The following is a 12,467-nucleotide window of genomic DNA, read 5'->3' on the forward strand; positions in this document are numbered from 1 at the left end:
CTTTAGAACAAGGCTCTGTAATTCAGGGACCAAGGCATCATCTGAATGGGTTAACGAGGGAAAATAATATTAAAATGCTTGACTGCCTTATGAATATTGGTTTCCCTTGCCTATTATTATAAAATAGACACTTGAGTGGGATAGAAAGAAATATCAGGAAACATGATTACAGAAAACTTGTAAGCCCATCTTCAGCCTACAACTTATTGGACTACTAAAACTGGTTCTAGAACTTGCGCAGTGAAATAGGCTTCTTGCAGAAACTTTGTAGTATGAAGGATCTTAGGTGGAATCCTGAGCCCCATCCAAAACCTTCTGAGGTGGGACAGTCCCACTTGAACGAACATGCAGACCAGCCCAGAGTGGCTAGTGGAACAGAGGATACTTCTTGAAAGAAAGACCAGCAGGAAAAATAAAAAACAAAAATGGCAGTCTGTTTGGCTATTACAAGAACAAGTCAAACTGTTCACCGGGCAGTCATCAAGGCAAGCAATCAAATCCCTTCAGTACAACCCCTCCTCCAACACTGAGACTCAAAGGGAGCACATGAGCAGGAATGTAAACTCACTGGCAACTGTGTTTATCTGCATGTGAATGAGAGTGGGGAAAAGGCAGTGATGAAGACATGGGCTGAGTTCAACCATGTTCCACAGCCTTGAAATGAGAGACAGAACAGGAAGGGATGGTTTGTCCAAATTTTTAAGAGATTTGGGAACTCCTGAGCCTGTGGACACTGACTTAGCCACGGAGGGCTAAAACTGAGAGTGAAGTATCCAGATGATATGAAGTGGGGGTAGATGCACAAGAATGCTCAAACTTGCAGATAGTACCCATTTGACCTAGCTTCAATGGCTTGATGATCAGAACTCAACTAGAGAAAGACAAACAAATGTGGTACAGGAAGCAAGTGTAAATTGCCACAATTTAATGAACTTGACCTATACTTATGTATGCTGCTGTTGTTAGGAGCCATCAAGTAGGTACAGACTCATAGCAACGTTATGGATGTAATAGTTCAAAACACCAACTGAGAGTGAAGGAGTCTTCACATCAGGATCAAGCCTATCTCCTCTGTACACAGGGTTGATAGGGACAGGCAACTTAGACTTAAAATGGAGGATGTGGGGCTATAAAAGCACTAAGTGGCTGGCTTACAAGTTTTCAAGAGAGAGTTTAGTTTCAGAGTGTGCAAGGGAAGGTAGAATCCCCACGGAATAGTTTTCATCTTGTCTAGATGGGTCTAGGGAAAGGAGATGTGGATAGGATTCATTTGATTCAATTGTGAGTAATTGTTATCATAACTAATTGTGATTGTCACAAATGTAAAGTTAGAACTTATGTAACACAAATGGGAAAGCAGTTAATCTTACTTTCCAGGAACAGAAGACCCTAAGACCATCAAGAGAGAACCAAATGAGCAAAACATGGGACCCTAACCAGAGAAGTAGCAACACGAGAGATGGAGACAGAGGTGGTGGCATGAGAGATAGAGTCGCTGAGGACTCTAGAGAAAGGTTGTGTGCTGGGGGCCCGGAACCAGGCTTGCAGAATGTGCTCTTTGGTTATTTAAACAATTATATAGTCCTGTGTGTTTTTGTGTACATGAAAAACAGAACAAAACACAGAGGGAATAGAAGCAAATACTGTTAAGTGATGATGCATTGAGTGATTATAATCATTTCAATGAAACAAAATATGATAGTTTGAGTGTAAATCCGATGTTCTTCTACATGAACTATCACTCAATTCACAATAAAAGCATTTAAAAAACAAACAACAACACATAAAAAATTGCCCTCAAGTTGATTGAGATTCATATGACCCCAAGAGTATGAATGCCCTTTGAGTTTTCTTGGCTATAATATATTTTTTTTAATGTTTCTGGGTCCTTCTTCTGTGACATTGCTGAGTGGATTTGAACCTCCAACGTTTAAATAAGCATAAATTATTTTTGTTACTCAAAGACCTATAAATTCCTATTGCTATTGTTAAGTGACAATAAGTTGGTTTCTACTCATAGCAACCTTTTGTAGGTTTCTGAGGAGAACCTGGTGGATTTGAAGTGTTGACCTTACAGTTAGCAGTCAAGGACTTATCCTAGAGCCACACAACAGGAAAACCCGTAGATACATTTATATATGCCCTCATTGTCTGTATTGTATTTCTTCTTTTGATTTTAGAGCATCGAATTGGGCTGCTAACAGCAAGGTTGGCAGTTTGAAACTACCGGCTATTCCGAGGGAGAAAGATGAGGCTTTCTGCTCCCGTAAAGATTTACAGCCTCAGAAACCCTGTGCAGGGTCACTATGAGTTGGAATTGACGTCATGGTACTTAAGAACAACAACAACATACTCATATCCAGGACCCCTGGTATGAGGTATAAAAGAAACATTGCATTGTTAATCTCAAGGTCAGTGGATTAAATCCTCCAGTTGCTCCTGAGAAACACTACAGTGTCACTATGAGTCAGAACTAACATGACAGCACTTATTGACAACAGTAATAACAATGTTCATATTCCGTTTTTCTTTATCTGTTACCTTGAAATACAATGCTGTATTTATACTCAGACACGTACAAGGAGCCCCTGTTAATCCAACTATTATTCAAATTTATGTACCAACTACTAGAACCAGTAATGATGAAACTGAAGAATTCTATTAACTTTTTCAGTCAAAATTGATCAAACATGCAACAAAATGCATTGATAATTGCTGGCGATTGGAATGTAAACATTGGAAACAAAGAAGAAAAATCAATAGTTGGAAAATATGGCCTTGATGATAGAATCAATGCAGGAGATAGCATGATAGAATTTTGCAGGAACAATGGCTTCTTCATAGCAAATATATTTTATAAACAACTATACACATTGACCTCGTCGTATGAAATACACAGAGATAAAATCAACTACACATGTGAAAAGACGCAGTGGAAAACCTCCATATCATCAGCCAAAACAAGGTCAGAGCAGACTGTGAAACAGACCACTAATTACTCATATGCAAGTTTATGCTGAAGTTGAAGAAAATTAAAACAACTCACAAACACTATCGATTGTGTGGATCATGACAAGCTATGGACAACATTGCAAAGTATGAGTATTCCAGAACATTTAATTGTGCTCATGAGGAACGTGTACATAAACCAAGAGGCATTGTTCAAAAGAACAAGGGAACACCAACTGGTTTAAAATTAGGAAAGTTATGCAACAGGGTTGTATTCTTTCACCATAATTATTCAACCTGTATGCTAAGCAAACAATCTGAGAAGTTGCGTCAAATGAAGAAAACATGGCTTCAGTACTGGAGAAAAACTCATCAACAACCTGCAATGTGCAGATGATGCAACCTTGCTTGCTCAAAGTGAAAACTTAAAACATTTACTGATGAAAACCAAAGACCACAGCTTTCAGTATGGATTGCATCTCAATGTAAAGAAAACAAAAATCCTCACCACTGGAACAAAAAGCAACATTCTTATCAATAGAGAAAAGATTGCAGTTGCCAAAGACATCATTTTTCTCGAATCAACCATTAATACTCATGGAAGCAGCAGTCAAGAAATCAAGCAACATTGCATTAGGCAAATCTGCTGCACAAGACCTTTTTAAAGTACTGAAGAGCAAAGACGTCAGCATGAGGACTAAGGCATGCCTGGCTCAAGCCATGGTATTTTCAATAAGCTCATATGCATGTGAAAGTTGGACAGTGAATAAGAAAGACAGTAGAAGAATTGATGCTTTTGAGCTATGGTGTTGGAGGAGAATATTGAATGTATCATAGACTTCCAAAAGAACAAATTGATCTGTGTTGGATGAAGTGCAGCCAGAGTGCACCTTGGAAGCCAGGATGGCCAGACTTAGTCTCTCATACTTTGGAAATATTGTCAGGAGGCACCAGTCACTGGAGAAGGATATCATGTTTGGTAAGGTGGAGGGTCAGAGAAAAAGAGGAAGACCCCCTGAGAAATGGATTGGCAAAGTGGCAGCATCAATGGGCTCAAACATAGCAATGATTGTGAGGTTCGTTTAGGATTGTCTGTTGTGCATAGGATCACTATGAGTCGGTACCAACTCAATAGCACCTATCAACAACAAGAGCCAAAATATGACCTTGACTATATTCCACCTGAATTTAGAGATTATCTGAAGAACAGATTTGATGCATTAGACACTAAAGACCAAAGACCAGAAGAATTGTGGGATAATATAAAAAACATCATACGGGAAGAGAGCAAAAAGGACCATCAAGGGAGAAGAGCAGAGTGTGGGACCCTATCCAGAGAAGCAGCGATGCCAGAGATGGAGGCAGAGATGACTATGTGGAGAGACAAAGCACCTGGGGACTCTTGACTCAAGGAGGGAGAGGCTGTGTGCTGGAGACTGGGGGAAGGGGGGACTGGGGTGCAGGGCATACCCTTTGGTTGTTTGAATGGTTATATATTCCTGAGTGCTTCTGTGTACATCAAAAAAACAGAAAACAAAAAGCAGAGATTGGAAGCAAATGCTGTTGAATGATGATTCATGGAGGGGATTGTAATCATTGCACTGAAATGGAATATGATAGGATGAATGTAAAGCTGATGTTCTCCCATGTAAACTATCACTCAATTTATAATAAAAACTTAGAAAAAAAGAAATAAAGGTGGAAAAGATGAAAAGGGATGTCAGAAAAGACTCTGAAACTTGCTCTCCAGGGAAGAGATGCTAAAAGTAAATGGAAAAAATTAGGAGGTAAAAGAACTAAATAGAAAATTTCAGAGGGCAGCTTAAGAAGGCAAAGCAAAATATTATAATGAAATGTTCAAAACCTGGAGTTAGAACACATAAATGGAAGAACACACTCAGCATTTCTCAAGCTGAGGGAACTAAAGAAATTCAAGCCTAGACTTCCAATATAAAGGATTCTATGGACTCCTGATATGGCACTATAGAATCAGCACTGGACTATGAACCACAAGGTCAGCAATTCAAACACACCAGCTGCTCCTCAGAAATCCTATATAGTGCCACTAAATTGGAATCAACTGGACAGCACTTAACAACAACAACAACATAAGCAAAATATTGAATGAAGCAGAAAGCTTCAAAGGAAGGTGGAAGGAATATACAGAGTCACTGTACCAAAAACAAATGGTCAATGCTCAACCATTTCAAGAGATAACATACAATCAACAGCCAATGATAGGTGCACTAAAGGCATTGGCAAAGAACAAGGCTCCAGTAATTGATGAAATACAAATGGAAATCTTTCAACAAACAGATGTGGCATTAGAAACACTCACTCATCTAATGCCAAGAAATTTGGAAGATAGTTTCTTGCCATTTGGTCTCGCCCAACTTGTGGGCTCGGGCCCCGCAGATTCAAAAGTACAGGATTTCTTACTTTTACTACAAGTTCCACTAGCTATAATCCTTCAAACTTTTAAAATATTCCTACCTATATAGTTCTGAGTTTTGGAGCTCTGCTCTGAATCTGCTTTGCCTGGTATTCTGTGGTATTGCTAACAGTGAACCTCACTGCACCTCCACCCTAGCTGCCATCAAGCCCCATCTCTCTAGGTTCATTCTTGTCTCCTATTGTCCATTCAAGACGTCCTGGTGGTTCAGCAGGTTAGTCAGTTGGCTTCCATGAAGATTTACTACCTTATAAACTCTATGGAACAGTTTTACTCTATCCTATAGGGTCAGAGAGTCCTGGTATGATGCTGTAGAAAAAGCACTCGACCACATGTTTGGTTTGATCTACAAGGATGGTTTTACCACAAGCTTTGAGCTCAGACTCACCAGGTGCTCCCTGGAAACGCTATCCAGGGCCACTATGAGTTGGAATTGACTCAACTTCTCTTAACAACAACATAGGGTTGCTATGAGTCAGAATCGACTCAACAACAGTGGGTTTTGCTTCATTTAGAATCCATTCACAGTCAACAAATAGCAAGAGTGAGTTTTAAGCAAGGCAATTCTGATCATATTACTCATTACTCAAGACCTTAAATCTAAGGATAAAATTGAAAACCCTTACTGTGGCTTACAGAGAGTCTTGGTGTGGCTCTGTAGGATAAGCACTAACTACAAGGTTGACAGTTCAAACCCACCAGCCGCTCCTTGGAAACCCTATACAGGGTCACTATGAGTAGGAAGCTACTCAACAGCACTTAACAACAACAACCGGGATTACAGAACCTTCTAAAACCAGATACCTCCTATAACTAGGCACCAATCATCTCCTTCCATTCTCCTTTTTAATCTATTTGTAACAGCCACACTGACTTCTTTCCATTCTTTAAATACACTAGATTCATTTTTACCTACAAAGTCTTTTATATACTCTTCATTATGTCCGTAATGCTTTTTCTGTATACTCCACATATCTGATTAATTTAAGTTATCCTTCATTTATTGACTTAAGTCTCACTCTAAAATGTTCTCCCTACATGTTGATGTTGTTATTATGTGCTGTGGAGTCAGTTCTGACTCATAGCAACCCTGTACAAGGTTTCTGAGGCTGTGAATCTTTATGGGAGCAGAAAGCCTCATCTTTCTCCCATGGAACAGCTGGTAGTTTCAAACTGTTGACCTTGCGGTTCGCAGCCCACTTCGTAACCACTACGCTACCAGAGCTCCTTACATATGACCCCATTAAACCAGATCTCCCTCTTACGCTTTCACACATATTCTTGTAGTTACATAATTCATCATAATTATTTGTAAGTTATGTTTCATTCATTAGACTAACTGTTCTGAATGCAGAGACTACACCTGTCTTACTCTCCACTAGTGCACAGCACAGATAAAGGTGTCGAATGTTACCTGATTTTACTGAAGAGTTTCACCCAGAAAGAATAGAAGAGATTGGAATATAATCTACATGTAAACATCAGTCTATCTGCTCCTTGAACTTGAACAACAATTGGTGCTGCTATTGTTGGTGTTAAGTGATGTCAAGTCAGTTCTGGCAAGTCAGTTAGGCACAGAGATCATTTCTCTTATCCCCATGGAAATAAAATTTGGGATCATGGGAAGTAAGTCCAATATAAGTATACTTAAAATCGACACTCAATCCCAATAACAAATGTTTTGTTACAGGAATATGTTTGCTATCCCTAAATCTCTCTTTTTTATGATGATTTATCTCAAAAAGCAGTTCCTTAGGTCTTCATTCAAATAGACTTCAGAGAATCTACAGAAATATCTAGAAAATATCTAAACTCTAAATATGGCATGGCTTAGGCTCAAGACTTCCAACGCACATTCTATCATCCACTTCTTCATGTCAGGAAAAATAATGAATTTGTACTAGCTCTGAATCAAGTCTGAGCTTCTTAACTTTCTATAGAGTTAGATTTCCTATGGAAGCACATCACCTGTAGGAAATGTCGTGGTTCTTCTTCTATGAAAGAAAAATGAGCCAAAAACTACTTCCAAGAAATCTCAAAGCTTGTCTTTGGACTATGGTCATGATGATCTATGCATGCCCTATGCCAGGAAGGAATAATTAGCAGTGACTGAACACTGTACCTAAGAAAATAACCTTAGAAATTGTAATTTTTAATATTTGTTTTACTTAATTCAAAATGTGGCACAAAATCAATTCAGAACTTCCTGAGATATTCTAATAAATACACTTCACTAATTCTACCTGTCTTAATTATCAAGTGTTATCGTAGTAAAAATACCACAAGTCAATGGCTTTAATAAACAGAAATTTATTTTCTCGTAGTTTGTTGTTGTTGTTAAATGCCACTAATTCAGTTCTGACCCATAGAAACCTTGTATAGGGTTTCTGAGGACTGGTTGATAAGCTTGAACCATCGAACTTGCAGTTCAAATAACTTTGCAGTCAGACACTTTAACCCACAGCACCATACCTGGACTCCTTTAATAGTTTAGGAAGCTAGAAGTCCAGATTCAGGTTGTTGGTTCTAGCAGAGGCATTCCCTCTCGAGTTTCACTTCTGGATGCAGGTTCTTGTCTCTTTCTTGGAGGTTCCTTGAAGATCTATGTGTCTGAGCATCAACTTCCCCCATCTCAAGTTGCTTGCTTGCTTGTTTAACCTCTTTTATATCTCAAAAGAGATTGACTCAAGACACAACATAATCTTGCCTCCTTAACTTAACAAACATATCCTAATCCTCATTAAGATAACCTAAACTTGTCTCATTATTACAGCAAACACAGCCCATTCACAAATGAAATTATAACCACAAGCAGAGGTTAGGATTTACAAGACATTATTTGGGAGTGGTGGAAGGGGGCACAATTCAATCCATAACACTATCCAAATGAAATTAATGCACGTTGTTGTTGTTGTTAAGTACCGTGGAGTCAGTTCCGACTCAGAGTGACCCTGCACAGGGTTTCCTAGGCTGTAAATCTTTATGGGAGCAGAATGCCTCATCTTTCTCCCACAGAACAGCTGGTAATTTCGAACTGCTGACCTTGAGGTTGGCAGCCCCACTAGTAAACACTACACTGCCAGAGCTCCTTAATGCATGTTTCACAACGCAATAAAACAGGACTGCTTGGTGAAGAAAAGTAAAAGTTGGTTAAATGGTTAAACAATTTTAAATGTATCAGCTATATTTAGAAGCATATATGAGACATTGTTTCCTTTTTCTGTTTCCTGTAGTGTTCCTCCCCAAGCTAGAGTTTGTTTAAAAAAGACAAAAGTTAAGCATCATAGTGAATTATTTCTGTTTGCTTTTTTTCTATTTGCTTCTTCTTGTGAATTTTTGAAATCTGGTATTTATTACATTGTGTTTGAAAAAGAGACAGGCTGAAACGCAGTTTGAACAAGAGAATATGGTGATCATGAGAGTTCTAATTACAATGACCTACGTGATTGGAGTCCTCATGTGGCTCTGTAGGATAAGCACAGGGCCTCAAGGTCGGTTTGAACTACAAGGTCAGTTTGAACTACAAGGTCAGTGGTTCAAATTCACCAGTGACACCTATAAAACTCTATCAGGGTCACTATGAGTCAGAAACAACTTGAAGGCACTTAACAACAACAACAACAGTGAGTCTGAACTGACTCCAAGGGCAATTTGTCAGCAAGAGGCTCAGAATGCATACACTTGTAATGGAAATGATAATTTATTTAACTTTTTGGAACATTTAAAATACTGATAATATGCCATTAAGGAGCTCTGGTAGCGTAGTGGTTACGAATTGGGCTGCGAACCCCAAGGTCAGCAGTTCGCAACTACTAGCTCTTCCGCAGTAGAAAGATGAGACTTTCTGCTCCCGTAAAGATTTACAGGTTCGGAAACCCTGTACAGGGTCGCTATGAGTCGGAATCGACTCCACGTCACATAACCACCACCACCATGCCATTACCTTGAAAACTCACTTGTATATAATTTGTCATTTCTTAGAATAGGTTTGAAAAAGGAGTCCCAGATGGAAAAATTCAAAGGAGGCTGGTATCTAAGGGAGAGCTAATGATTATGCTTTCAAACCTAGAAATCAGGAGACAGTGAAAGGACTTATGACTGAAAAGAAAGGATCAGAAATCACAATTCTGTAAGTGTAGAAGTACTTAGAAAAATATATTGCTATTCAATGCTCTGAAATTTATCTTTTTTTAAAAAAAAAAAAAGTTCAACACAAGAATTTAGATTTATTGATTTTGAGAATTTCTCTAAAAATCAAAAGCATGTAAGACACTGAAAGTGTAATTCATAATAGGACATCACTATCTGTTTCAGCATCTAAAGACTTGACTACAAATATGCTGGGTTTGGATTCTGAGTTCTTACTTAGTAGTTGATTCTTAAGCATAAATAAATGGTTTCTGTATTTTGAGTTCCCCATCTTCAGGTGCACCGTATTTAAGACAGAGTAACTGGTATCTAGGATGAGCCGCCAGGAAGTCTTCACTGGGTCTGTTTTTGTCTGGATTCTGATGTCCGCCAGCCTTTTTCCACTCATTTCCAAAAGCTTTCCGATAATCAAGCTCGGCTCCACGCCTCTCCTCCAGAAGGATCTCCCATTTGTTCAGTGTCCTCAGCTGACCTATTTTGGCGATGATGAACTGAAGGGTCGCCCAGACATCTCTGTTCCCATCGGTCAGGGGGTTCCTTACACAGGATGGAGAGTGCAGCTTCGGAAGCTTGTCCAGCTCATTGATGAAAGACCATTGGGATATCTGGCTGTCATTCACAACCAGGTATTGCAAGGAAGGAAACACTGATGTTTTGCAGTCAATGCCAGCGTCTGGAAAATATATGGAAGAAATGCCAGTGCCAGAGAGGAGTAACTGTTCTAATCTGGGCATATATGCTAACAGAAACAGTTGATTCTCATCAATTAACTTATTATCGGAAAGGTCTAGTAACTTCACCATCTGCAGCACACCAGTCGGCCTTTCTGAAATGAAAAGATTGTCGGATTCTAGATACAGCTCCTCGAGGACCGGCCACCCAGGGGCGCACCGCAGCACTGCAGCCCATGTTATTTCTGTTCTATTAAGAACTAAAATCTTCAGTGCAGAAAATGTTCCCGTCATACATGGTGAACTGGAGGGAAACTGGTGTTTGTTTTCACTTTGCTGCTTTATAATAGAGTCAAACCCAATAGTTTCCACAGGTTTCTTTCCAATTGTGATCATTTGCTCTTTTCTGTTTCCCTCTAGTCCATCTGCTAACACATAGTGTTTCTTAACTGCAGTAAGAAAGTCTACTCCAAAATTGACCTTGTTGGGACGGATAAAAGATCCTCCAGTTGGGTGCCTACATTTAAAATACTCGGTCCCTTCATGGCTGCCATCATGCTTCCCTCTCTCAGGGTTGTCCCATTCCACTCCTAACCAGAGCCCTGCTGTGGGAGGGATAACGCCAGAAAAACGCAGTTTGTTGCATGCTCTCCACTAACTTCAACTCTTCGACCAATCATATCTAATATCAAAGTGTCACGCATGATAATGAGCGAATCCAAAATATGATGATATCTGCTAGGGCTAAGCCAAGTAGTCTGAGGAATGTTCGCTCCTCTCTTGCAACATCATCCCGCAACCGATCTATGTTTTATTTTTACTGTTTTTATTTCCTTTTCCGTTTGTAGTATTTGATTTTAGGCTATTCACTCAACTGGTGAGTAACAGTAATCCATAAAACTTTTATAACCAAAAGCTATATACATATGATTAAGACTAAATTACACATGTATGAGGTCTCAAAGTCAACTTTCTTATTCATAGAAAAGCTGATTATGCAATTTGGGTATTACTACCCTGCTTCTTGCTTGTGTTTTTCGTCTTGCTACTTTTACATCCTTTTTTATTATTATTATTATTTCCTGTTCTGTGGTTAGTATCTTCTTCACAGTTAGCACCAGGAAAAGGCAAAATTTAGTGGAACACTTTAAGAAGAGTTTGGAAAATAAGAAATTGCCAGTGAAAATGAGATTTACAAATTATCTATTAATCTAATTGATTTATATTACAAATTCTCCAGTTCTCGAGGACTGCACTGGTCAATAGAACCTTTCGTGCTGATGAAATGCTCTCTATTTCTTCTGTTCAATATGGCTGCCAGGAGTGAACTGAGTAACTGAATTTTTGATTTTGCTACATTTCAATCATTTTAAATTTAAGCCACCCCTTATAGCTAGTACTAATTGTATTGGAGAGCATAGGTCTTCAATATGTCTTTCTAGTTACCATTAGCTGTGTGATATAATTTCATTAACTCTAATTTTACTAATTAAGAAAGTGATCAAGTGATCATTTGGATTGAACTAGTCTATCATACGTATTTACACTATGAAGAAATGTCTGATAATCAGATTAAGGATACAAAAACATTACAAATCAAAAGTTTTACTTTCATAAGGGTTAATAAGGGCTTAGAACTATTTGTAAATTCATATAAATAATTTTTATTAGTCAATGATGTGAATGAGTTCTTAAGGGACATTTATTTGTAAACACTTATAATAGTTAGCTATGTATAAATAAATTATTTATTCAAATTATATGCCTGATACTGGCATACCATATTTTATTGCTGTTGCTAAGTGCTGTTGAGTTGGTTTCCACTCATAGCCACCCTGTATAGGGTTTCTGAGGAGTGGCTAGTCTAGTGAACTTGAACCACTGACCTTACTGTTCAAACTGACTTTGCAGTCCAACTCATTAACCTGCAGCACCATATCAGGATTCCTGAATACAGCATAGTGACCCTCTATAGGGTTTCTGAGAGCAGTTGGTGGGTTTGAACTGACAACCTTTTTGTTAGCACTCCAGTGCTTATACTACAGTGCCATACCAGAATTAAATTATATGGATAGTATAGGAGTCCCTTTGTGTGGTGCTGTAGGATAAGCACTGGACTGCTAATGAAAAGTTGATCATTTAAACCAACGAGCCACTCCTCAGAAACCCTATCCAGAGTCACTATGAGTCAGAACCTACTCGATGGTATTTAACATAAGTAATACCTTGCTAATAATAAGTTGTAT

At 38.7% G+C, this 12,467-nt stretch overlaps 1 pseudogene; it reads right to left on the reverse strand.

Moving 5' to 3' along the window:
* Positions 1–9,780: 9,780 nt before the first annotated feature.
* Positions 9,781–10,617, reverse strand: LOC102828122 (annotated as a pseudogene).
* Positions 10,618–12,467: the final 1,850 nt, after the last annotated feature.

The sequence above is a fragment of the Chrysochloris asiatica genome, unplaced genomic scaffold (assembly GCF_000296735.1).
Source record: "Chrysochloris asiatica unplaced genomic scaffold, ChrAsi1.0 scaffold00288, whole genome shotgun sequence".
NCBI classification, from domain to species: Eukaryota; Metazoa; Chordata; class Mammalia; order Afrosoricida; family Chrysochloridae; genus Chrysochloris; species Chrysochloris asiatica.